At 39.2% G+C, this 24,671-nt stretch overlaps 1 protein-coding gene and 1 non-coding gene across 2 annotated transcripts in view; both read right to left on the bottom strand.

The window, feature by feature from the left end:
• Nucleotides 1–24,671, bottom strand: part of Slc35f1 (solute carrier family 35 member F1) — a 399,998-nt gene that overhangs the window by 173,185 nt on the left and 202,142 nt on the right. The gene's annotated exons all lie outside the window — the stretch shown is intronic.
• LOC114710704 lies at nucleotides 3,144–3,246 on the bottom strand. Its single transcript, XR_003737088.1, has one exon. It is a non-coding gene; the product is annotated as a U6 spliceosomal RNA (small nuclear RNA).

Below are 24,671 nucleotides of genomic sequence, written 5' to 3'. Positions count from 1 at the left end.
GGACACATTATAGATCAACAAATGGATCAACAATTTTATTTTCCTGTTCAGCCTATTCTCTTTTACTGAATTAAATCATGAAGAACTTGGAAATTGTGATAGATGAAATCATAACATTGTGTGTTTAGGGAAGGTGTGACCTTGGACCAACACATTATAATATACGTGCTGGCATGTCAGACTCTGACTACTTCCCATGGGAAAGGTTTTATGATGATTAATTAATTGGAAGACTGTAAAATACTCTGAATGAACTACATGAAAAATTCCTGGTTATCAAAAACAAAATATTTATAGATTTTTACATGGTTTTTCTTTGCTTTATTGGTTTTAATTCTGCAACTTTGATTAAGATGATTTATAATCTCCAATCCCTTTCTGTAATTCAGCTCTAATCCTTTCAGATTGTATCACAGTATAAATAGGTAAGAAATAATGGTGCCTCATGCATACTAAGTAGAGGTAGTTCTCTGAATGCAAAACTGCAGGTAAAATCAAGGGGGCACTGCCATAAAGAATGTCCATTCCAGTGTTTCTGAACATTTGGCATGGTGTGCTACAATAGGCTGTGTGCTATGGCTTTGTTGTAATCCACCTCCAAGCCTAAACTGTGTGTTCTTAGAGGAGGGACTCCTCAAGAAGGTGCACTATTCCACAGTCAAGCAGAACTTTTCCACTAAATTAGTGGTGGGGACTGGTTCTCATTCTGTTGATGAAAACCATTAAATATGGTACTTTCCAAATAGCCTGGGTAGATTAATAAAAAATAATACCCTAAATATATTGAAATCATAACATGTGGCAAGTATTTACATAGCATGTTATAGCTACTCTCCTTTAATTTTCAAGATACCCCCGAAAGCAAAGCTGTCCAGGTTGTAGATGAGAAAGCAGCTAAATTTCCAGCTAGGAAAATGTGGTGGTTTGAAAGAAAATGGCCCCCAAAGGGAGTGGCACTATTAGGAGGTGTGGCCTGTTGCAGGAAGTGTGTCATTGTAGGGGTGGACTTTGAGGTCTTTTTCTCAAACTTCCCTCAGTGTGACAGCCAGTCCACTTCCTGTTGCTTGCAAGATGTAGCATTCTCAGCTTCAGCACCACATCTGCCTGCATGCTGCTATACTCCCTGTCATGATAATGGACTGAACCTCTGAAACTGTATGTAAGCCACCCCAATTTAATGTGTTCTTTATAAGAGTTGCTGTGATCATGGTGTCTCTTCATAGCAATAAAAAAAAAGCCCAAACTAAGACAGAAGACAAATCCTTCAAATTGCATGTAACACAAAGCTACTACTGAAAGCTATCTAAATCTTTAGAAGATTTTGACCTGTAATGAATTTTGTAAATATGTAGCTTACTGTGTAGAGATATTCTGTTTTAAGGGTTGGGGAATTTGGAAAATGAATGGCAAAGCAACTGGAAACCTAGCAAAGAGAAAAGGTTCTGAAACTCATCCAGTGTCCTCATATTCAGTGAGGAAATTACTAAAATAAAAGATTTCTAAGTTATTGCTTGCATGTCTGTTAGATGCTGTCCTATAATTAATGGTAGACAGTAGTATAGACACTCTATTTCAATCATCTGTTAAGTAGATAAAGTTTGTTCCTTTGATTTCACTGAGTTGGTACTTATTATATTCATAATTTAAAATATTAAGGTAAGTACTTCATAGTTCTGATTTTCTCTTTTCTTTCATAATATAGGCCCAGTGTGCTTGCAGCAAGCCCTGTTGATTCATTCTCAGTCTCTTCCAAATCCAAGCCATTCTCCACCACAACATCAGTGCTCTTGCTGTGGGATGTCTTTCTGTATAGCTGTGACTATGTGCTGCTCTGATTGGTTGATAAATAAAGCTGTTTGGCCTATGGCAAGTCAGGTTATAGCTAGGCGGGAAATTGAAGAGAGAGACAGGAAGAAGAAAGGCAGAGGGGAAAAAGACGCCAGCACTGTCAGGAGAAGCAAGATGTGAATACTGGTAAGCCATAGACACGTGGCAACTTTAAGATGAATAGAAATGGGTCAAGTTATAAGAGCTAGCTAGCAAGAAGCCTGCCATAGGCCATGTAATGGTAATTAATATTAAACCTCTGAGTGATTATTTTATAAGCAGGCTGCGGGACAATGGGGCAGAGAAACCTCTCAACTACATGCTCTGGTTCATTCTATCATCTTCCAGATCTAGATTCCTATAACTCTGTCTACAATCCCTTTCAATTCATATGTGGCAGCTAAAGGGGTCTTTGGAAAATGGAAAATGCCTTACACATAATGACTCCTGTCTTGGATCTGTTGACATTCTGCATTTCACCTCTTTTTCTCATTGGCTGCAGCCATTGTGGTTCTGAATAGAACTTTCTGTCTTGCCCCCCTCCACTGCACTGGTGCTCAGCCTGCAATGCTTCTTTTGTGTAACAATTCATGTAACTTCCTCTTAGAGTTGCCTCGTCTTGCCTTCAGCCTAACTGAAGACCTGCCATCTTTACTCTCTAGTACTGCTTCCAGCGACTTCACTAAGGTTCCCACCACAGCCTAGCACTGTGTGATTTCTTCTTTGCTTCATTGATCACTTACTCACTCTGAATCTTCCCAAAGAGACAAGCAACTCTCTAAGGCCAAGGGTTGGGCATTTGTCATTGCTGCATCCAGGCCCTGGCCTCCAACCTTGCTCTCACCGTTGACTACTTGCCTAAGTCAAAGACAAACTTTGGAAATACTAGATAGGAAGTCAAGTGTGTTGAAATATTGCGTATTGTCATCGAATATCCAAAAGTAAAATACTGCAATTCTAAGATACAATTTCAAATGTATTCAAATGTAGAATTTATTTATGGCAGGCTCTTTTCTAAATGTTTGACTTAAAGGAGTTCATCTAATCCTATCAGAAGCCTTGGAAGAGAGTACGATTAAATCCCTCTTTTACTGATGAAACATGAGGGCCCTGCAAAAGTCCCTCTCAGGGAAGGGGGTTGGACAGTGGAGCTGCTGTCTTTGAAGGCTTAAATGATAACTGTTTTGCCTGCCAGGGGAGGTTTCTACTGTACATGTTCTGAATAATATTTTTTCTGTGACATAGAATTGAACCTAGGGCCTCGTGCATGCTAAGTAAGTGCTTTATCACTGAGCTACAAGCTCAGCCCCTGATTTAATTAACATGGACTGCTACAGAATGTGCAAGTCATCCTTGTACAGGGCCCATGCCAACCTTCCCTAAAACATTTCATTTTTAGTATACATGCTCCTGAAGCAAACACAGAATTCATTTTGTAAAAGATGTCTTACCCAGTGTCACTTTTTGTTGGATTTGAATTTGAAATTTTATTATTTTACATATTGACAAACTGTAGTTATATATACTCATGAATTACAAAATAATGTTGATTTAATATATCTATTACCCTTGATATCTAATATTTTTGGTGATGAGAACACCTGAAATTTATTGTCTGTGATACAGAAACACACACTACTCCATCCTTAGCTCTGTTTAACAAGAAGTATATTTGATCTCAAAAATTAAAACCAACCCTCTTCCTCCTACCCAGCAAATCCTGAATCACTTTTTAACTCTGCTAAGGTTTCCATGGGAAAACACCAGCATGAATATCTAGTGCCCTAGGAACCAAGCCAAATGAACTAGGGGGGAAAAAGAATAGCAATTATCCATGGGCAGTGGCCCAAGAGCCACTCCAGGACCCTGAAACTTGCCAGCCCTCTTCCATCACTGATCTGGCAAGCTGACAATGGGTATTAATGATATTAACAAGGTCATGTGTTAAATATGCTTTCTCTCCCAAATCTCATCAGCTCACAGGTGTCATCTGGCTTGGCTTGCTTCACCTCGGGTGCACTGGCAAAGCCCCTGTCTTGGAATCAAGCAAGGATTGAACCAGCATGGGGTCCAATACACAAGGCCATCTGCCCGCTGTGAATCTGGGAGATTTCTCATACTTCATGAATGCTAACAAAGAAGACAATTTCTGGGCTAGGCATGATGCTGATTCCCCCAAGAAAGCACAAGGATTCTCAGGATACTCTCACAAATAGGCAGGGACAATCACAATCTACCATTTGCTCTTTCTGAAGCTTTCTTAAAGGCATAATTTACTCATTCTCACCTTTCAGAAAAAATTCATGGAATAACTATGTCTCACTATAAAAGCATAGTGCATTGATAGCATGTACCCCAAGACCCATAAATAAGGACAAAAATATTTTTGCTATTTTGTGTATATAATTGGTAACTTTTCTCAAGTAATTATGTAATTAACCTAGCTCAGAGGGCAAGGTGAGGCAACCTGGCACTGTACCAATAGATTTTAGCTGGTATCAATGAATCAGCAGTCAAAAGAAAATCTTGAGGACTGAATGTTGAAAACACCATTTTCTTCTTGTTTTCTATAATTAAATGTGTTCTTGATTTTTCTTAACACAGGCATGTGCCTTCAAGCAGTTACTTATACATCTGTTTATTGGAAACTATAAACGTGTGGAGACAGTTCCTTTGGTAGTAAATATTCAGGGATGTGGAATTATTAGAAATTAAGCATTTCTTTGGCCTATTATTCCTATCTGATTGAGCTCTGCTTCATTATAATCTATGTTCATTAATCTCAGTACCATTTATTTTGCATATTGTGAAAAATAGTGAAACGTAGAAAAAAATAGGCCAAAGAAGAACATTTATAATTGTAACTGCTGGCCACTTTTACTGTTTGGGTTTTTAGTTATACCTTAACAGTACATGAATTTTTCTGACCTGTTCTGAATACAAAATTTAAATATATTTGCTTGAGTCCTGCTCAAGTTTGGTAAACAAGGTTTTGAGGCTCTTATGAGATGTTTATGACAGGTGACCTAAGGTATCATGTGAAACCAGTCAGGTGATCTGGGCCAGTCTCAGTGACAACAGGAGCAGAGAATTCAGTCAAACGGAAGAAGGTAAAGAATATGGAGACTCTCCATCTTCCAGCTTTATTTTGCTATAATGGTTTATATCTTGTTCTTTCCTTTCTAAAGAGAGATGGGGGTGAGAGAACCTAATCCCAGAGAGAGGTCTCTTGGACTCCCACCATGGACATCACAATCCAGAGAAAGAATCGTCCATCACCAGCACCTCCATTATTTTAACTTGTAAACTAAGTAATTCAGCATTAGCAACCCTGGCCTTTGAGATCAAAGGGTAATTATATACTAAAGTAAAAGCACGAGATTCTGAGAGATTGGGTGACCTCAAAAATCAAACAGCTGAACCTCTTTATTTTAGAGGTGAAGAAAATAAAATTCAAAGCGACTAGATGAATGAGTCAAGGTCACACCTTGCAAGCAGCAATGCTAGTCCTAGGTTTCAGGTACCTTACCTTGTAGCTTAGACAGCATCTCTCAGTGTACCCCTGAGTTTGGGAGGTTTGAGAACAAAAGAAATACCTTAAGACCACAAATTCTTCAGGAGATAAATTCTACTCAGAAGTCATCTCCTTTCTATAATTTGTGAATCTGCTCGAGATGCAGTTTCCGAAGTCCCTTTGCTGTGGCTGGGACCAATCATTTACTACCACCTCCCGAAAGACAGTGGCACACTTGGCCAACGATGCTCATCCCGAGCCCATTGAACAGGTTTCTGAGAATTCTTTTAGTCAGTTGATCTAAGTAGAAATGCCACAGAATTTCCACTTGACATAGAGTTTCCAGAACTTCTCACCATGGGCACAAAAGCAAACAAGCAAATTGTTTCAGAGAACAGTTGCTCTTTTGACAAGAGATAGGAGCTTCCGGCTGTATGCATCAGTTCAGAAGTGTTTTTCACCATAAACCTGAGGATCTTTATTAGGGAAAACCAAGGACTGTACAGACACACAAGTCTAAACCTGGTGTTTTTCAAAGTATTAGCGTGTGGACTAGGAAGACTTGGACAGAAGTCATCACTTCAACGTATGTTGAAGCAATTGCTTTTCCTTGGCATTCATTAAATACTTGACTTGTTTTGTGTAGAATCTGTCTGCACGGTAACTGTAAAATATGTTATTATTGGGTATTGAATTTCTAAGATGGGTCTTTTAAGACCTACCAAATATATTACCTTTGTAGATCAATTCTACTCAACGATCTTTAGGTGTTGAAGTTAAGGCCAAGTGTAACTTTGGGTTAAACTTGCCTATTAATATAAGCAGAAGTAAGATAATTTTCCTTTAAATCTGAGTAATTGCTTTCATCCTCTACTGTAATTGAACCTTGAGACACAGCCAAAGAAATATTTTGCAAAGGGTTTTATCTTAGTTTATAGATAGATATTTATTATACAACATAAATGGAACACAATACAAGCTTTAAAAAAAATAAAGGATCTCTTGAGAATAAAGCATCAAGACTATTCAAACTACCATCTCTTCCCTGGAAGTGAAAGCTGATTTTTTTTTCCCCTCCAACTATTAGACAGTTTGCTGATGCCAGCTAGCTGCTAATTTCCTCTCTCCTATTGGGGGTGTCTGCCTCTATCTCACTTCCTGCTTTTAGGCCACAGCCTTGGAGTTTTACTAGTTGATAAATGTTCCAAATTTTGTCAGAGCTCTTCTCTGCACCCTCTTCATCAGGGAGCCTCTATTAGGTACTGGTTCTTCTTAAAGCCAGCTCTTAATTATCTGGATGCCAATTAGCCAGGGTCTGGAATCAGACAGACTCTGCTCTTTCTCCCTTTCTTCCCTGCCACCTGCCTTTTGGCCACAGTACAGCTTGTTAGCTCCTTCATGAATGAAGGCAGGGCAGAGGTAGAGATAAACACCTAGAAACTTGAAGAAGCCCATTTTGTTATTTGGAAGCTCTGGTTGCAAGTTTACCAAGGTTAGATATTAAAAGCACACAATAAAAGCAAACTCTCTTGTGTGTATCCCATTGCCAAGCTCTCTCAGGTTCCCATTGCTGGAATTATGATGGAAGCTGCCAGCCTTGCACTGGTGTTTTCTTCTGTGGCAGGAAAGCCTGTTCCATACATGTTTTTGCTTGGGGTTGAACCTTTTAATACCAACAAAGACAGGCAAGTCAGCTTTCCTGGAAATTCAGGCACCGTGTTATAAATTTACCACATTGTTAATTGCAGTAGTGCCAGATAACAGTGGAATTAATATTTCTGTTGTATTTCCAGTCTTTTTTTTTCTTGAATTAAAAAAGTGGGGCTATGGGAGAAATCAAGGAACAAATATGCTTTTATATAAGACATGCAAAAATGCCATGCCAAATTTTCATTTAAGATTGATTATTATTATTATTTTGCATCTATGAAGGTACAAAAATAAAATATCACTGAGTCCTACGAATACATTTTTAACTCATTTTTACTGGTTGTTCACATGTTTCTAAGGGTAACTCTCCATTTTAGAGAAAATATAGCTTTGAAGAGAGAAGTCTCTTCCTCGTGGGATTTGATGGTGGTATTTGCTTCTGGCAGGCAGGGCTGCTGATCACACACCGTGTGTAGGAAGCACGGATCCTGAAGTTCCATCATCCTGGCATTAAGCCATTTGATATTAGAATATTTCAGAATAAAAAGATCTGAGAACTGGATTTTCCTTCCTATCTACCATACTTTGTAGCTGACATGCCTAAAAGTCCCCCTTCAATGGAGAAAAAGACAAAAGAGAAAGGGAAGGCATATAAAATAAATGTAGACATAAAGAGAAATTTGGTACCTTTGAAGGGGATGCTAAGCAGCCTACTGTATCTCTCGGGAAGGATAGGAGTGTCTTTGAAGATAAACATTTTCATGAATAACTTAAATGTGATTATGTGTGAGAGACTGTTTGGTTGAGCTGCTCCTTAAAGAGAACAAAGCCAAGAACACTGTTCAAATCTTTGCGCTAACTGTTACCGTGACCTTAAACAATACACACTACCTCCATGGGATTGAATGTTCTCAAGGGTAAATTTATGAAGGAAGGGGATGATGCCCAATGGCTTCACTAAGATTAAATGTAGAACAAGTAAGAAGTCCAGCGAAAGTTGTCTAGATCAGTGAGTGTTTCTAGAAGATATGCTATTTATAATAAGGTTCCTTTCAATTTTTCTAGAAATAGACAAGTGTCCCAGATAGTTTAACTTGTAACTCTAACTCCTCTTAGCATCTAATAAAAATGAAGTTGTAAATATCCCTCAAGCTAGTGCTATCATCATAAGTGAGTAGAGAGATACAAGAAGCAAGTGATAATCCAGATTTGCCTAGCCCTTGGCTTTTCTATAAGTTTTAACCATAATTTTTCCCTTTCTTTCCTTTTTGAGAATTTTTTTTGCTTTATTTTCTATTTAATAATGCTCATATAAAATCCACCTCATCTTAGCTATCTAATTATAAAATCTGGTGTCCATTTACAATGTTATGAAGCTATCATCACCCTACCACGAACACTACCAACACCATTACCACTGGAAACTACATCCTGGAAATTAGATCCAGGTGCCTGTGCTGACTATAACTCCCCTGCCTCCAATCCTTTACAGAGTAGCTTCCTGGAATTACATGGATTCAAAATGATGGACTGAGAGGAGTGAGAACTATTGACATTTGTTTAGACAAGGTGATGAGTTCCCTCATCTGGGAAGATGTTGGAGGTTCAACAATGCTATTGAAGCAATTCTACCACCTTATTAGACATAGGCATCAGCATTTCTTCTTGTATTGAGGTACCTCAATACAATATGAAAATGATAATGAAGCTGTGCCATTTTCTACCTCCCTGTTCATGTGCTTTGGGGCTGTATATAACCTATCATTGCTATGGGCCTCCTCATCAGCCAGGTCTGTGATATTGGCCCTCCACTACTTACGAACACAGGTGTGGCACACTCAAGCAATTGGCATAGTGCCTATCTCTCTGAAGGAGGTCCACATAGAAAATAGGGACTGAAGTTTGGCTTTATGGAAGAAGAAGAGACTCTCCTTCCCATGGCTCCTTTTCCTGCTGACCTCGTCTTACTAGGTTTTGTCCCATCAGCTCGTGTTGGCTTTCTCACTGGCCTAGGCCTCTGAAGCTTCCATTGTGATACACTTTCTTTTATTGCTATAAGAACTTGTTATTTTTATCTAGCACTCTACTTTTAACAAAGGAATTTGAGATCACATAAAATGCAAAGAAAATATATTTCTGATAGGACTGTTAAAAGTTTAAACTAAAAGGAGAATTAAAGGACAGAGAGAGAAAAATTGATTGTTGTGCCAGAAATAGAGAGGATCATTCAGTTACCACGGTTGACATTTGAGATTAACATTGAGAGCCTTAGTAGCCAAGACAAAGGGCTCTTTTCACTAACAAACCACTTGAGAGAATCCTACTAAATTAATTCTGCTTGTATTTTCACCATGTGGAATCTTCCTAGAGTTTGCTGATCCTCTCTTGAGACTTCAACTTACCAATCATCTTCAATCATCAAATTTTCTCCATCTAAGTGTTTACTGTTAAAATTTAATGAGTTTGTAGATCGTGCCCTTGCTCCTGTCTTGAGTTTACATTGAGAAAAGGTGAGAATTCCACATAAGCAGAAAGCACAAACCAATCAACCCATGTTTATAAGGACTGAATTGTGTCAACACAAGGTTGAATAAGTTTGAGATAATGCAATCAAATCCTTCCTTCTCTGTTTCCTTAGACAGTTATAAAGGGACATACCCAGCTTTGTGGGTTTTTACCATCAGAATCTTTCATCACACAACAATGGGTATCTCTGAAATAGTACATGTTCTCATCCATACTTAGAAATGGGACTCTGTGATGAGAAAGCCATTGGACAGTGTCTTAGTCAATGCTCTATTGCTGTGAAGAGACAACATGACCATAGAAACTCTTCTAAAGGAAAGCATTTAACTAGGGCTAGCTTACAGTTTAAGAGGTCTAGTCTGTTATCAGCATGGCAGGAAGAAAGGCAGCATGCAGGCAGACATGGTGCTGGAGGAGCTGAGATTTCTACATCCATTTCCACAGGCAGCAGGAAGAAGAGACACTGATCCTGGCTTGAGCATTTGAAATCCCAAAGCCTACCTCCAGTGACACACTTCCTCTGACAAGGCCACACCTCCTCCAACAAGGCCACATCTAATCCCTGTCAAGTAGCAACACTCCCTAATGATGAAGCACTCAAATATATGAACTTATGGGGGCCATTCCTATTTAAAGCACTCCAGGAAGATGTCTTATAAGAAAGCATTTGTTCAAAAGCAGGAAGATTTTCAGAAATTGTCCAATGAAAATCAGAATACATTAGCCTGGTTGCACCTAACTCTGTTTGTACCATCAGTACTTAGCACAAGACTTAAGAGATTAAACAAACAAAAAGCAAACAACAAGAAAAGCAAAGAACAAAACAACAATAACAAAAATTAACATGTTTTGTCCCAAATATAAGTCTTTAGATTCTTTTGATTTCCATATAGCACATCAAATTGTGCTGACTGCCTACTCTAAGCACTACTGGAGAGTATTTGTATGTTTACTATTGGTGGCCAAATAAATGCAAAGGAAAAAAAATGAAGATATGCGCCTTAAAGTGGAGCTTCATGTGCTTCAACCTGAGTCTAGAGTCCAAATTATTTGTTAATGCTGTGGCCATAAACTGCTTTATACCATTTTTTTCCAGGTTTCTATTCCAAGATGGTCCTTTGCAATACATGACCTCATTATTTTCACAAAGACTTTCATCACGTTTGACTGCCCAATTCATTTTATCTCTAGTCGCTCTATCTGCTGTATACTCTATTAAACTCTACAGGTACAAAGTGTAAGCTATTTATGTAATTTGAATTGGAAACCTACAAAAGAAGAGCCACTGTGGTCTGGAATGTGCCTCAAAAAAGTATATGCCTATTTTTCCATTTTGTAAAAATGAGCATAATATATTTCCTATACATTTTAGGAAAATGGACAAGATGATTAAAATTATATTGAGTAGTTCCCATGGGTACAACATAATATAAACACAATGATGTTTAATAAATATTGTGTAGTAATAACTTCTTAGTAGAAAATTATTGTGTATTAGACAACATTATTATAGACTAGCCAATAACATGGAAATTTCTGTGCTATTTATAAAAAGAAATAGTGTTACTGCTGGATTAGTTTACATTGTGTCATAGACATATAAGCATCCTATTTTAAATATGAAAAGCCAATTATGGACTTTTTTTCTAGTACAAGAAGTAGTAACTCTTGGGCAACATTTAGCTGATTTCAAGTCAGTGTGTGCTCTGAGATCTATATTCACCTAGTTCTAACACCTCCTACCCCAGCTTAAGTCTGACGGTCACTTTGCACTATGTTAAAGTAATTTACATTAGCAAACATGATAGTTTATGTTTTCACTTTAGTGCTACACAGTCCATGTTTGGACTCTCTAGGGGAAAAAAATCAATGAAGAAGCACAACTATCTCCAGATTTAATAAAACAAAAAACTAAGGTTTTATAGTAGCTTCTATTTACACCTTGTTATGGGCATCGGTAGTCCAGCATGTATAGGTACACCATTGTCCACAAAGGGAAGAGAGGGTCTTGGGACCTGCCTAGTACCTTTCTAAGTGAGTTCTACTTAGACTATCCACCAGGCCTGTTACTTCTACATACACGAAAGTGTTGGGAAAATGAAGAGACTTACTTATCCATTTTGAAAATTAGTCAATTTAAGCCAGGCATGGTTGCACTCACTTTTAATCTAATCACTTGGGAGGCAGAGGCAGGCAGTTTTCTGTGAGTTCAAGTCTAGCCTGTCTGCATAGTGAGTTCCAGGACAACTAAGACTACGTAGAGACTCCAATTCAAAAAAAAATTTTTTAAATAAAGAAGGAAAATATGCCAATTAAAAAAGACAAAAGACTTAAAGACACTTCATAAAATATATAAACGGGCAAGACACATATACCAAGATGGTCTGCATCACTAACCATTGGAGAATGATTGGAAATTCAAAAGATGGCAGTTTACACTAGAGGTCATAAAGGCTAATTGACATACAGGGTCAGGAAGAACTCAGGACAATGGGAAGTCTCATTCATTACAGGTAGTAACTGTACCGCAGGCACTTGGGGAACCCTTAAATAGTTAAACATACATTTTCCATGCAAAGCAGCAGTTTTGATTCAGGTATTTCACTCCTGTGTCAACACAAACTTATATGCATGAGTGTTCATAGTGGTATTATTCATAATGGGCATAGTTTGAATCTTCATCAGCTGGTGAATAAGCAAGCTGTATTATACCATACCATGAAATATTACTCAGCAAGAAAAAGATATGGAAGACCAAGGCACTAGGGAACATGGATGAATTACAGACAGGATGCTAAATGAAAGATGTATAACACAAAAGAGAATGCGTTGTAGAACCTCCTTTCAACAAAATTCTAGAAAGGTAAATAGTGTGTGCCTTCATCTGAGGCTCTGAAAAGGAGATTTTTTGCAAAGGAATACATGGAAATATTCTGTGGAATGGCTGCATGATTGTATACAATTATCCAGAGTTATCAAATTGCACTTTATAAAGATGAATGTATTGTATGTGAATAATGCTCTAGTATGTTGTACCCTGAACTCTCTCTCTGACTCATTGTAGTTAATACAGAGTGATATACTTGACATCAAATTACTGACCCTTGTTACCAAGGAAATAACTCTGATAGTCTCAGAAGTCCCTTCTGTGGATTTGTTCATGAAACATGCCATTTCTTTTTCTTCTATTTATGTTTTGAGCATGCCCTTGCTGTATGTGTCCATTCCTGGTATTTCCCCACCCCTGTTCTTGTGTCATAAACAACAAGCACATTGTCACTAGAGGAGTAAATTACTCTCCACCAATGAATGCCCCTTCACTTAAAAATTGAATTAGCATTCTTCAGAAGAATCTTTTGAAAGTGTATATCCTTATAACGACAACAATGCTTAGAATCAACTGTGCAAACAGAATAGTCAGAGCAACAAGGCAAAAGATCACTCTCATTCATCTGCCACAGGTTTCAAAATGGTGTGAGCCTTGGGTGTCCCAACAAGGGTCAATTGCTGAAGTTCCAGGGTTGCATACGCACAAAGATGAGCCCCGAAAGAGAATAGGTTTCCTCGTGAATTAGCTGCTTTCATTCAAACAATGATGCAGAGGTTAGATACAAAGTAGTGTAAGGTCACAGATGTTACTTCAGCACCCACCAATGGTGAGACTGTCTGACTCCCCCAACGTCCCGCTCAATGCTGACATGCTAGTATTCAATTCAATTATTAACAACCTTCTCATTTGCGGTTTTGGCAGCCATGGGTGAAGCTGTACAGAGAATGAACAAGAGGCCACAGTGTATTTGGTTGGGTAGGTCTGAGAAGTTGGCCACCACCAACTCACTAGTCAGGTTAAGGTAGAGATTGAGAAGATTGGGCAAAGGAGACTAATTTATAGCAAGAAAATGCTGTTGCAGAATAGAGGTGCTACAGATAATAACAAGGCACAGTATACTTTTTAAAGCAAAAAAGAAAGCTTTTGATTGTTTTCACTATAAACAAACAATAAATATTTGAGAAGCTAGACTTGCTGACCTGATTTAAACATCACACAATGAACTTATGTATTTCAGAACATCACATAGCATTCCATCAATATGAACAATTGTTAAGTCTGTACAACAGTTAAAAAGTGAGTCTACAGGCTGCAGAGACGACTCAGCAGTTAAGAGCACATATTGATCTTGCACAGGACCCAGGTTCTGTTCTCAGCACAGACATGGTGACTCACAACCATCTGTAACTTCAGCTATGAGGGATCTGATGCCTTCTTCTGTATTCCATGTGTACCAGGAATACACATGATGCACACAAATGTGTGTAGGCAAAAACACTAAAAAAATAACAAATCTAAAATTCTTAATTAAAAAATTAATAAATCTTAAAACTAGATGCGATGACAGTACATTCCTGTAATCCCAGCACGCAGAAAATGGCTGAAGTGGGCTCAAAAGTCCAAGGTTAGCCTGGGCTACATGGTCCTCTGCTTCAAAAGTAATTAATTAGAAAATAATTCTTAATGTTACAAAAGGAAAAATCATGCTGCTGTGAGCGTGGCAGTGTCTCTGTGCCCTCACAAACCTCCTCCCATCCCTTTTAAGAAGAGATTTGAAGATAACAGGACAGAAGCATGTTGGAAAGGAAAACCGAAGTGATGGGGAGGAAGGAAATACCAGGATGTGTGTCTGTGAAGTCAGGCCAGTTGGTAGTTTTCTACCAGTAAAATGTGAAGAAAAGTCTTCCAAAGAAGAGATGACCAACTGAGAGTTTTCAGATACATGGTGCAGAATAAGTGGGTTAAGAGGTTGTTTTTATAGACACAAGTGTCAACTTAAGAATGGCATACATTGGACTGATTAGTCACATGTCTTGCACCTTCCCTGGAAGTTCAGAAATACAGAAATCAGGCAACCTACATCCTAAGTTGAAGAGTAGACTTCAGTACAAAGTGGAGAGATAAGTCCATGGGGAAAGAGCCACGTTGAAGCTGTGTTTAGAGAACCTGGGGTTCTATAAAGACTTGATGAGGCAGGTGACGCAGAAGATGCTCAAGGGCTGTGGTAAAGGAGTTCAAGAACAATCTCAACATTCATGGCAGTTCACAAGGTTCGGAAGTCTGGAAGTTGCAACCAAGGGTTCCAGACATGACGTTACTTAACTGTGTCAATAATTCAGGAATTGTCTTATAAGTTTCAGATTAGGAAACTGAGGCTCAGATCCAATGAAGACTTCTGATAGATTGCAGGATTCAGTGAGGCTGGAGTGGGAATCAAGTGTTCTAATGACAAATAGTTCCAGTCTGCTTCTGCTCACTCTACTGTCTTGTCTATGGTTAGCAGCTCCCATTCTCTGCACAGTGCTTGGCACCCAGCAATGTTACCCAGCCCATGGTGGATGCTCATTAAATGCAATACATGTGAATTAGGAGAGGTCTACCAAAACTTGAGAAGGGAAACTATTAAGTGGGATCCAAACTATAAAGTACACACTTTGAGTTGTTGCTCCTTGGGCCGGAGAGTTGGCTTAGCCATTAAAGGGTGGGTTCACAACCAAAAATATGAGTTGTTGCTCCTTTTAGTACATTAACCATTACATATAGGCCTTTGCCATTCTGCAACCTTTTTATGCATTTTTCTAAAATTGTACTATTTTATCCAACACAAAACTTCTTTTTTCTATTAAAAAAAAAAGGCACCATATAAGATGGTACACAGGATAGACAGAGGCAGGAGAATTGCAAATTCAAAGCTAGCCTAAACCACACAGTGAGATTCTGTTTTTGGAAAGGAAAAAGGTCTTCAGAGAATAGCAAAGCCATGATTTAGTGGTGCTTAATATATTTATCCCATGCATTTAGAATGAGTTGGGAGCTAATAAACTTCTTTAATAATATAAATTGTCAAGCCTTTCATTTTGGTGTGTACTGTTTATTCTGTGTCTTAAATGTTAGCAAGTGCAGCTTGAATTCAATTATAGCCATAGTTATTGCATTCAGTCAATACATATTTAATATTCTCTATAAAAGGATTTTCTTTTTATAAATGCTCCTGGGCTTTTATTTACCACAAAGTTGTAAAATATTAAGCGCATAGGCATTTGTCCTTTAGTATGGTAATCTTCAATATGGGCTAAGAGAGTGTTCTGAAAGTTTGCAAGTGTGACCAATTTGGAGATAATCAACTTCCAAACCACCAGCCTCCATAAGGTTCTTTCCTAACTGCATCTACTGGCGAGCTGGTGGCTTAGAAGCACTCTTCTCAGCTCCTGTTGACGTTCTCTTCACCCATACTGTTCTCGCAATAGACAGAGCCCTTGGCCAGAAGGCATGCTCAGCACAGTACATGAAAGGACAGCTTGAAATATCTGATCAAGGCATGAAGTATGACTCCATTGCACATTCAAATGTTTTCAGAAAGGAAGTAAACATGCCCACGTTTGCCTCCAATCTATCATTTGCCTCGTGTCGATCCATAGTAAGTCTTCAAATAAAAACAAAACCCATATTGAGGATAAGTTAATGCCTAGTATTTTCATTCAGACTTAGAAGAAACATCTAAGTTAACTTTAACATCAACACCTTTGTTAACTACAAGAACCAAATGATTACCAAGTGTGATAAATTACATATGATTTTTTTTTTCAGTTGAACATAGTGTGTCATTTTGTCAACTATTCTCTGTTCTTCCTTACAGTTTGTAACTCATATTGAGCTACTGGAGATGCACAGTATTGAGAAGAAGCATGAGAAGGAAATTTGAGGACCATTTGTGCTGTACACGTTAAGTTTAAGAAGCACAATGCAGAGGATGAGGAATCCTGTTAGCTGTCTGTGATGTCCATAAACCACATTCTATGTCAGGCCTGGTGGTGAATCTCCAAACAAGCAATTGAGGTCAACAATTGTACAGAACGTAAAATACTGCAGTTCTGGGTGGTTTTGATCTGGGATAAAATGAATGACAATCGTTAGAACCACCGTTCTACCCTGACTCTCCTGTCACCTCAGCTCTTGTACCTGGAGCTTCAGCTCATTTTTTTCCTCTTCCATTTGTCCACTGATAAGTGTTCATGGAACAGCCACCATCTGCTCAGGGCACTCCTCCCATCCAGTACTTGAGCTACCTGGTCTTCCTCCACACATCTTCCCTTATTCTGTCCCTGCAGATAGATGACAGCTAGCTTTGAGATATCCCAAGCCTACATCATTCTTCCTGCAGGGCTGTGACAATCTCCTCAATGAGAAATTACAGACAGAGCTGTGGCTGGAGGACTCAGCTGGACCAGCCATAAGTTCTGCAACAAAGTTGTAGCTCTGAACAATAGATAATAACCTTGATGGCAATGTTCAAGGTCAAGGCTAGCCCTTTTCAGTTGCACATACACTGTAATTTTGTTTCACCAAAGCAATGTTAACTTACATGTAATGTTGCTTCTCCAAATATTTTACACCTTTCACAGGGCCACATATCAGATATCCTGCATATTAAATATTTACATTATGATTCATAATAGTATCAAAATTACAGAAAATTATGAAGCAACAAAAATAATTTTATAGTTGGGACCCACCACAACATGAGGAACCATATGAAAGGGTCACAGCATTAGGAAGATTAAGAACCACTGTTCTACCCCTTTAGTGGTTAAAATTTTATTTCCCCGTAATGACACTCACAGTGAGCCGCAATTATAAAGAAATACACTTTGAATCACACACCCGCCCTTGATTAGAAGACAATGGAAAAGCACCTGCCTGAAGAAGGAGCAACTTTTAAAATACTGTTAGTTCCTGTTTTATATTGATGCTGAACAGTGCAGGCAATAAAACCAACTGATGGATGCTCATCACCGTCCAAGGCAGAAGCTGGCAGAGCTCCCACAAGAGGACGCAAAGTTAAAAGTCATCTAATGACTCCATGCTTCAGTTTGGGAGCAACAGTCAGATGCTTCTAGAACAAGCAACCTCTTTAACAAGTGGCTTCTACCTACCCCCAGTATTAGCCTTGGCTAGTGAATGAAGCAAATTATATGTTTCCTATAGCACTTGCTTGAGTTTCATTTCCATTACCATGGTGATAAAATATCCTTACTAAAAGCAACATAGATGAGGACAGGGCTCATTTAGATATCAGTTCCGGGTTCTAGTCCATCATCTCCCAGATGTCAGCATAGAGACTCAATCACAGAGTAACGTCACAATCACAAGAGCAAAGAAAATAAACACACCTTGCTTGCCTGCAGCTTCTGCTCAGCCTGCTTCCATCAGTCTGAGAGAGTTCAGTTCCCAGCTGTGAAGTACACTGCCCACATTCAGGATATGTGTCCTCACCTCAACTAATAATCAAGGCAATTCCCCTAGCCATGCCTACAAGCTGACATGATCTAGACACTGCCTCAAACTAGACTCCCTTCTCAGTGACTCTAAGTTGTGTCAAGTTGGCAGTTGAAACTAGCCACCACACCATACTGCCTTTTAAAAGATGGTCATTTGCTTACATTTAATGAAAACACCAAATATTTCAAATCAATGGTCTCCTCACACTGCTTGTGATTCCAATCCAAAATAACAAGGTGGCTCTTTCCCAAACCTAAGCTCTAGAATACAAATGAGAAGCTGTAAGTTGAATACTTCAACTAGTGAACAAGAGAACAGGAATGAGAGCTAGAAACGGTGGGGAAAAAATCAGGAGGCCATGCAGTTTGGGAGTGAAGAAAGGAACACAGTCCAGGAAATGCTGAAAATAAGAAACTAGGGGAACATACAGGCAGTAAATCTGTCATGGGCCAGATGATGAACTGGAAATGTAACGTGTGTGTGTGTGTGTGTGTGCGTGTGTGTGTGTGTGTGTGTGTGTGTGTGTGTGTGTGTGTGTGTGAAAAATACAGCTTTATAAAGAGAAAAGGTAGAATACAGCAGTCAGTTGTTTGGGCTCTGGAATCCGATGGAGCCAAGTTCTAGTCTGAACTCTGCCACTCTAAGTTGGCTAGGTTCTGCACTTTCCCCCAGGCTCAGTTTCTTCATTGGTATGCCAGAGATAATATTAGCATTCATCTATTATAAAAGTGAAATGATGGAACTCATACAAAAGGGCTTGAATTAGCTAATGGTAGCACTTTGGTGACATCCTGCATTTTTCTATGTTAGGGAATATACCAACAGGCCACTAAGCACTGCAGATATACCATCTAACAGGTGACAGAGTGTGGCATCGCAAGCCATGGAAGACAGAAAATAATCCTCCGGTCTCAGCTTTCAAAGTAGCCAGGACTGCAGTATGTCCCACCATGCCTGGTGCTATCCCAGGCAGCAGGGTGTGAGCCAGAGACACGGATCCACACTGCCACCTGCAACAGCCTCCACAGCTCTTTTCTGGGGAGATGGGATTCTTGACTTTGTTGCAGAAAAGAACTTGAAGATGATCGGGTGTGAAGCAGGGTAGGGGCGTCTTAGGAAGGCAGTTGTTAGAGAGAGGCTCCAAGGATGCCAGAAAGATATACCCAGGGAAAGAATAAGACACACACACACACACACACACACACACACACACACACGCATGCACGCACGCACGCACGCACACACACACGCACGGGTGAAGGCTTCCCAAGGGAGAGTAGAACTTTAGTGTCTTAGAGAAACTATACATGTGATACTGATGGCTCTTAACTTACATCTCAGAGAAAAGCCAAAAATTAATTAATTAATTAATTAATTAAAATCTCTTTTTCAGTGAAGGAAACTATACGGTAGCTCCAGAGGTGTATTGTCTGCAGTTTGAAACAATAAAACCACGTATACAAGTGAGTGTGTGTGTGTGTGTGTGTGTGTGTGTGTGTGTGTGTGTGTGTTGGTGGTGGTAGTGGTGGTTAAGACATGACTCTTGTTGTAAATGGAGTTTTTAAGTAAGATTCCTAGAAAATTATAGGTCTACAGAACAAGAAAAGTCATATATATTCAGCCCATGAGAATGATCCACTGTTGTTTTTAGTACTTTTCTTGAAACATCCCCATATAAAAGGAATGTTGTCGGGGCTGGAGAGAAGGCTCAGAGGTTAAGAGCACGGACTGTTCTTCCAGAGGTCCTGAGTTCAATTCCCAGCAACCACATGGTGGCTCACAATCATCTATGAGATCTGGTGCCCTTTTCTGGAATGCAGGCATACATGCAGGCAGAACACTGTATACATAATAAATGAATAAATAAGTCTTTTAAAAAAAAAAAAAAGAAATGTTGCCTGTATGTAGGCTGTATTCAGAGCAAGCTTTGGTAATTGGCTGGAAGTCTTGACGCAGCTCCAGGTTGGGGAATCTCTTTGCCTTCTGTATCATCATGATATTCTATGTGTTTCTACTTTGCCTCAGTGTGACAATATACTTTAAAAATAAGTAAACTTAGCCGGGCGTTGGTGGCGCACGCCTTTAATCCCAGCACTCGGGAGGCAGAGCCAGGCGGATCTCTGTGAGTTCGAGGCCAGCCTGGGCTACCAAGTGAGCTCCAGGAAAGGCGCAAAGCTACACAGAGAAACCCTGTCTCGAAAAACAAAAAAAAAAAAAAAAAATAAGTAAACTTACACAACATTATTAAATGATATTGAACTACTAGCTTTTAACTGTAGAATTTGAAATGTGGACAATCTTGTGAGGGAGCTCAGATCCATTGTCAAATAAGCTTAAAGCCACTAAGGAGAAAAGACATTCAAGAAACTAAGTCCACAGCTAGAAAGGTGATTTGAAGAGGTTGCGTTAAGAATCTTCCTTCATTTAAAGTCAACTTTATATGAAATTAATATAACTATTCTAGATTTTGTTTTATTGGTGGCACAATGGTCAATGTGTGCCTGTGTGTGGTACCTGCAGACACCAGAAGAGGACATCGGATCTCCTAGAGCTGGAGTTTATGCCGTGTTTTCTGAGCAGTTACAGGTTCACAATAAAATGAAGCAAAGCAACAGCAATGTTTCAATATCACTACCCCTACATACATACCAGCCTCCCCCACTGTAACACCCACCGCAGTGGCACATCTACTTCTCTGGGGGGTCTGCACTGACACATCATTATTGTCAAAAGTCTATAGTTTATCTAGAGTTTCCTCTTGGGGCTGAGGTTTAGAATCTTTTCTTTGCATTTAACCATCTGTGTTTTTTCTATATAAAATTTGTGTCTAACAGACAATGCCGAGGGAGGCTTCTTTTTTAATCCATTCTTGTCTGGGTTTTGTTTGGATTTTTACTGTGGATTGAACCCTGCAGGGCCTTGTGCATAATAGAGAAGTATTCAAGTTCAACACTAAACTATGGCCTCAGGTTAATCTCTACCTCTCAATTAGACTATAGAGACCATTCGAATTTATAGTCCTTAACTAGTACTGGTGATATTTGTTACTCATAATTTCTAACATTTCAACTTTTAACCTTAAACTGATTTTTATTTTTTTAGTCTCTTTAATCTGCATACAAAATCACAGATTTCACTGTGACCATGACATTTACTATACGCACACCACATACACACACACACACACACACACACACACACACACACACACACACAATTACTTGGCTCACAATATGCTACCCTCCTCTGTCTCTCTTCTCCCATTTTGCTGGTCTCCTCCCTCCCTTCAAATAATCCCCCTTCTGCCTTCATGTCTCTTTTTTTGTGTGTTAACTAGACATTTTATATGATTCTATCTTTCCTTTTAAAAATGCATTGATTACATTTCTTTAAAATATGCTTACTTGTTGCCCTAGAGGTTGCAATATACATCTGTGACTACTCCAAACCACTTTACATTTATATTGCTTCATTGGCCTCATTGGAAGGCTTTAATGCCTCAGAAATATGGTCTTCTTTCATCCAACAAATACTGAATGCCTACTCTGCATGTATTTCTGGTGATATTTGTGTGGGAGGATGGGGGAGGGGTGAAGATGTTATGGAACCTTTGATGTTAAGTGGGCTATTCCTACAGTAAGACAAGGTAACTGCTTTCTACCACATAACTCGTCTCTGGGTTTTAGCTCAACTTTAGTCTTTGATTTTCTACCAGGAAGTGTTTTTATGTATTTTTATGTCTAGATCTGAAATTCTAGACAATAGGTGTTGAAAGTCTCACGTAATGTCTATATTCAACTGAAGCTGAATGTGGGTTTTATCTAGAGAGAAGCTGGCACTTGCTGCTTTAGGTAGTTGTCAGGTAAAATTTATTGGGGAGTGATGCGATGCCTCAGTTGTGAAACAGGATCCCTATGAGATTCCCAAAGACTTTGCTCAGCCTTATGCATCAGTACAGAAAGGCGTCTCCTAAGGTAGCCTGCCTCCCTTTGGGCAAACAATTTCAGAATGGAGAGACATGTAGTAGCCCCCTATGGCTGCAACATTTCCTCATTCCCAAGCCCCCCACTCCCGCCCCTATAAAAGACTGCAGCCAGCTTCCTGCCCTGCAGATAGGCTGACCCTTAATGTGTCTGCTAATAAACAGTCCCCTCTGCTGAAGGACAGACTCTGATCTCTTTCTGCCTTCTCTCACTTTGTTCTGCCTCAGAAATCGAACAATGAGCCTTGGACAACAACCTCGGTACCTCTGTCATGGGAAAGAGTAAAGGTTCCAAGGAGGTAAGGCAAACAGTGTCCAGAGATGCTGGCCATGCTTTGGGAATGCTACGTGTGGTCCCAGAGTCAAACCATTCCTGGCCATCTACACCATAGCTAGTGGTCTGGCACAATTATAAGCCTTTGGAGAACTGAATTTCTCTGCTTTCCATACCTGCTGACATTACCTCTTTCACCTGAGTAGAGAGACTTTTTAAACCCCACTGCTTAAAATGTTCCAATGCTATTTTAGAGCTTTGCTTTGCTCTCTCTCTCTCTCTCTCTCTCTCTCTCTCTCTCTCTCTCTCTCTCTCTCTCTCTCTCTGACTCTCTTGTTTCCTCTACTACGATTCTTTAATAAAGAGGACGTTGTTTCTAGATGGGGAGACCATTCTCAATTACTCTGTCTGTTCCTTGGACATTCTTCTTTATTAACTTTCCCTATATGTTCTCTGTCTCACTTTATTTTTTTTCTTGAAGCTGTTATAATTTACCCAAGACATTTCAAAGGAGCATAGGCAAAGAGGACTTTAGGATGATTCAAAACAAAGAAATGCAATAAGTATTGCAATTTAATCTTATGAGAAGTTTAATTTTCCCAGCGTGAGAAAATAATATGCCCATAAAATGTCACTGAAACATAAGAAGCTAAACTCATTCTTCCATCTACAGTTTGCTAAGAAAAAAAAAAAAGAAAAATTGAATGGGTAGTAACTGGTTGGTAGTTTTCAGCATGGAGAAAGCATGTTATAGCTGGGCTCCAGTACTTGCCCAGCTCTCTCTCTCTGGCAATAACATGGTACTACAACAGATGAGGAATTCTAGGGAAGCAAGTGTTCCTGAGCAAAGAGTTCCCTTCCCTTCACTCATGCATCCAAGCTATTCTTATCTCTGTGTGTTGAAAACTAGCCACACACAAAGAACTCTTAGTGTTGCTGATATTTTTGAGGATCATTGTTTTAAAGAGTTTTTTGGCTTTTCCCACCACAGGAAGCTATGAATAAACAGGCTGATTGTCCGAGGGCCAAAGAGAAGAACAAATCAACATTTAAAAATTCAACAGTGACTCAGATTTACCCAGAGGTTGCTTAGGCACTGGAGTCAATATGTGACAGTAATCCATAAGCCTTGACTAAGATAAAACATCACTCACTTTGTAGTTTAATTACAAAAAGTTTATGGAACTAATATATGTTCACAGTTAAATGTCAAGTTCCAGCAAGTTATTAAACCAGTCTGGAAAAACAATGGATTCTTTGTTTGGGGCAGTGGCATAGTTTTTGTGAATCAAATATTTGAGTTATATAGAATTACAATGTATGCCAGACAGAAACTGTCATTCTCCAAATAATGATGTTGATTGTACCCCCACGATTTCCACCACTTGTTCTTCCCTGAATAGTCCAGAAAGCATTACAATCACGGCACCTCAGGGTAGGATCGAATGTTCTCATTGTGTTAGAGACCTGTGGGAACTAGGGCTGCAGCAATCTCCTATTGATAAAGCTGTAGGCAAGTCAGAATCCACTGCGGTCTGAGGAAAGGCTTAGAGATTTGTTCCAGCCTGGAAAGGTCTAAACTCCTTCCTTGATCCTTAATACTGTTCATACTACTGTCTCCACTGACTAGTTCCACACAAATAATTCCAATCACACACACACACACACACACACACACACACACACACATACACTCCTTACTTATGTATTATAGGTATCTGAGTCTGCCTTATAATACAGGTCTAAAAATGGCCAAGAATATGATGAAAGCAGTTAAGTCTAGGATCCAACTGATAGTAGACACAGAATCCAACATTGACAGGCCATGTGTTTCCATCTTCATTGAGCAATGAATAGAATATTCCCTGATGTGTGTATTATTACAGGGTCTGCCAGCATTCCACTTGAGGATAAACAGCTATGAAAAGTGAGTATTTTGCATATACTCCAGGTTCCTTCCAGCTCCCAGTACAGCCTGAAGACAAAGGAGTAAAAGAGTTTATAAGAAGAAATCACAGGATATGGAACTGGAAAGAAGAAAATAAAGCAGGAACTGATGATAGAAGTTGTTAGAAAGTCATGTTATGTTCATGTTTTCCTTTTTCCTTGGAGAAGGCATAGACTTAAACAGCGTTCGGTATTCAGAGGAAAGAGTCAAGATTTTGTCCATCCAATTATTCCTTTAAAAAAACATTTCTTGCTGGGTGTGCTGGTATTATAATCCTGTTGTATCTGTAATTCCAGCACTGGGGAGGCTGAATCAAGAGGACTGTAAGTTTAGAATCATCTTGGGCTACCTGGTGAGTTCTAGGTCAGCCAAGGCTAGCTGGTGAGTTTTAGGTCAGCCAAGGCTACCTGGCAAGACAGTGTCTCAAAGCAAACAACAACAACAAAAATAAATGGATGACTATATGAATAATGAAAGTGAATATTGAGCATCTACTGAACATTAGACATTGTTCCAAACACCAGAGAACAGCAACAAAACATACAGGCTAGATCCCCATTCTTTACTAATCCTTCCATCTATGTGGGGAAAGCATAAACAAATGACAAACACCTTAACATT

The sequence above is a fragment of the Peromyscus leucopus genome, chromosome 8a, assembly GCF_004664715.2.
Source record: "Peromyscus leucopus breed LL Stock chromosome 8a, UCI_PerLeu_2.1, whole genome shotgun sequence".
NCBI classification, from domain to species: domain Eukaryota; kingdom Metazoa; phylum Chordata; class Mammalia; order Rodentia; family Cricetidae; genus Peromyscus; species Peromyscus leucopus.
This window is presented reverse-complemented; position numbering and strand designations above follow the sequence as displayed.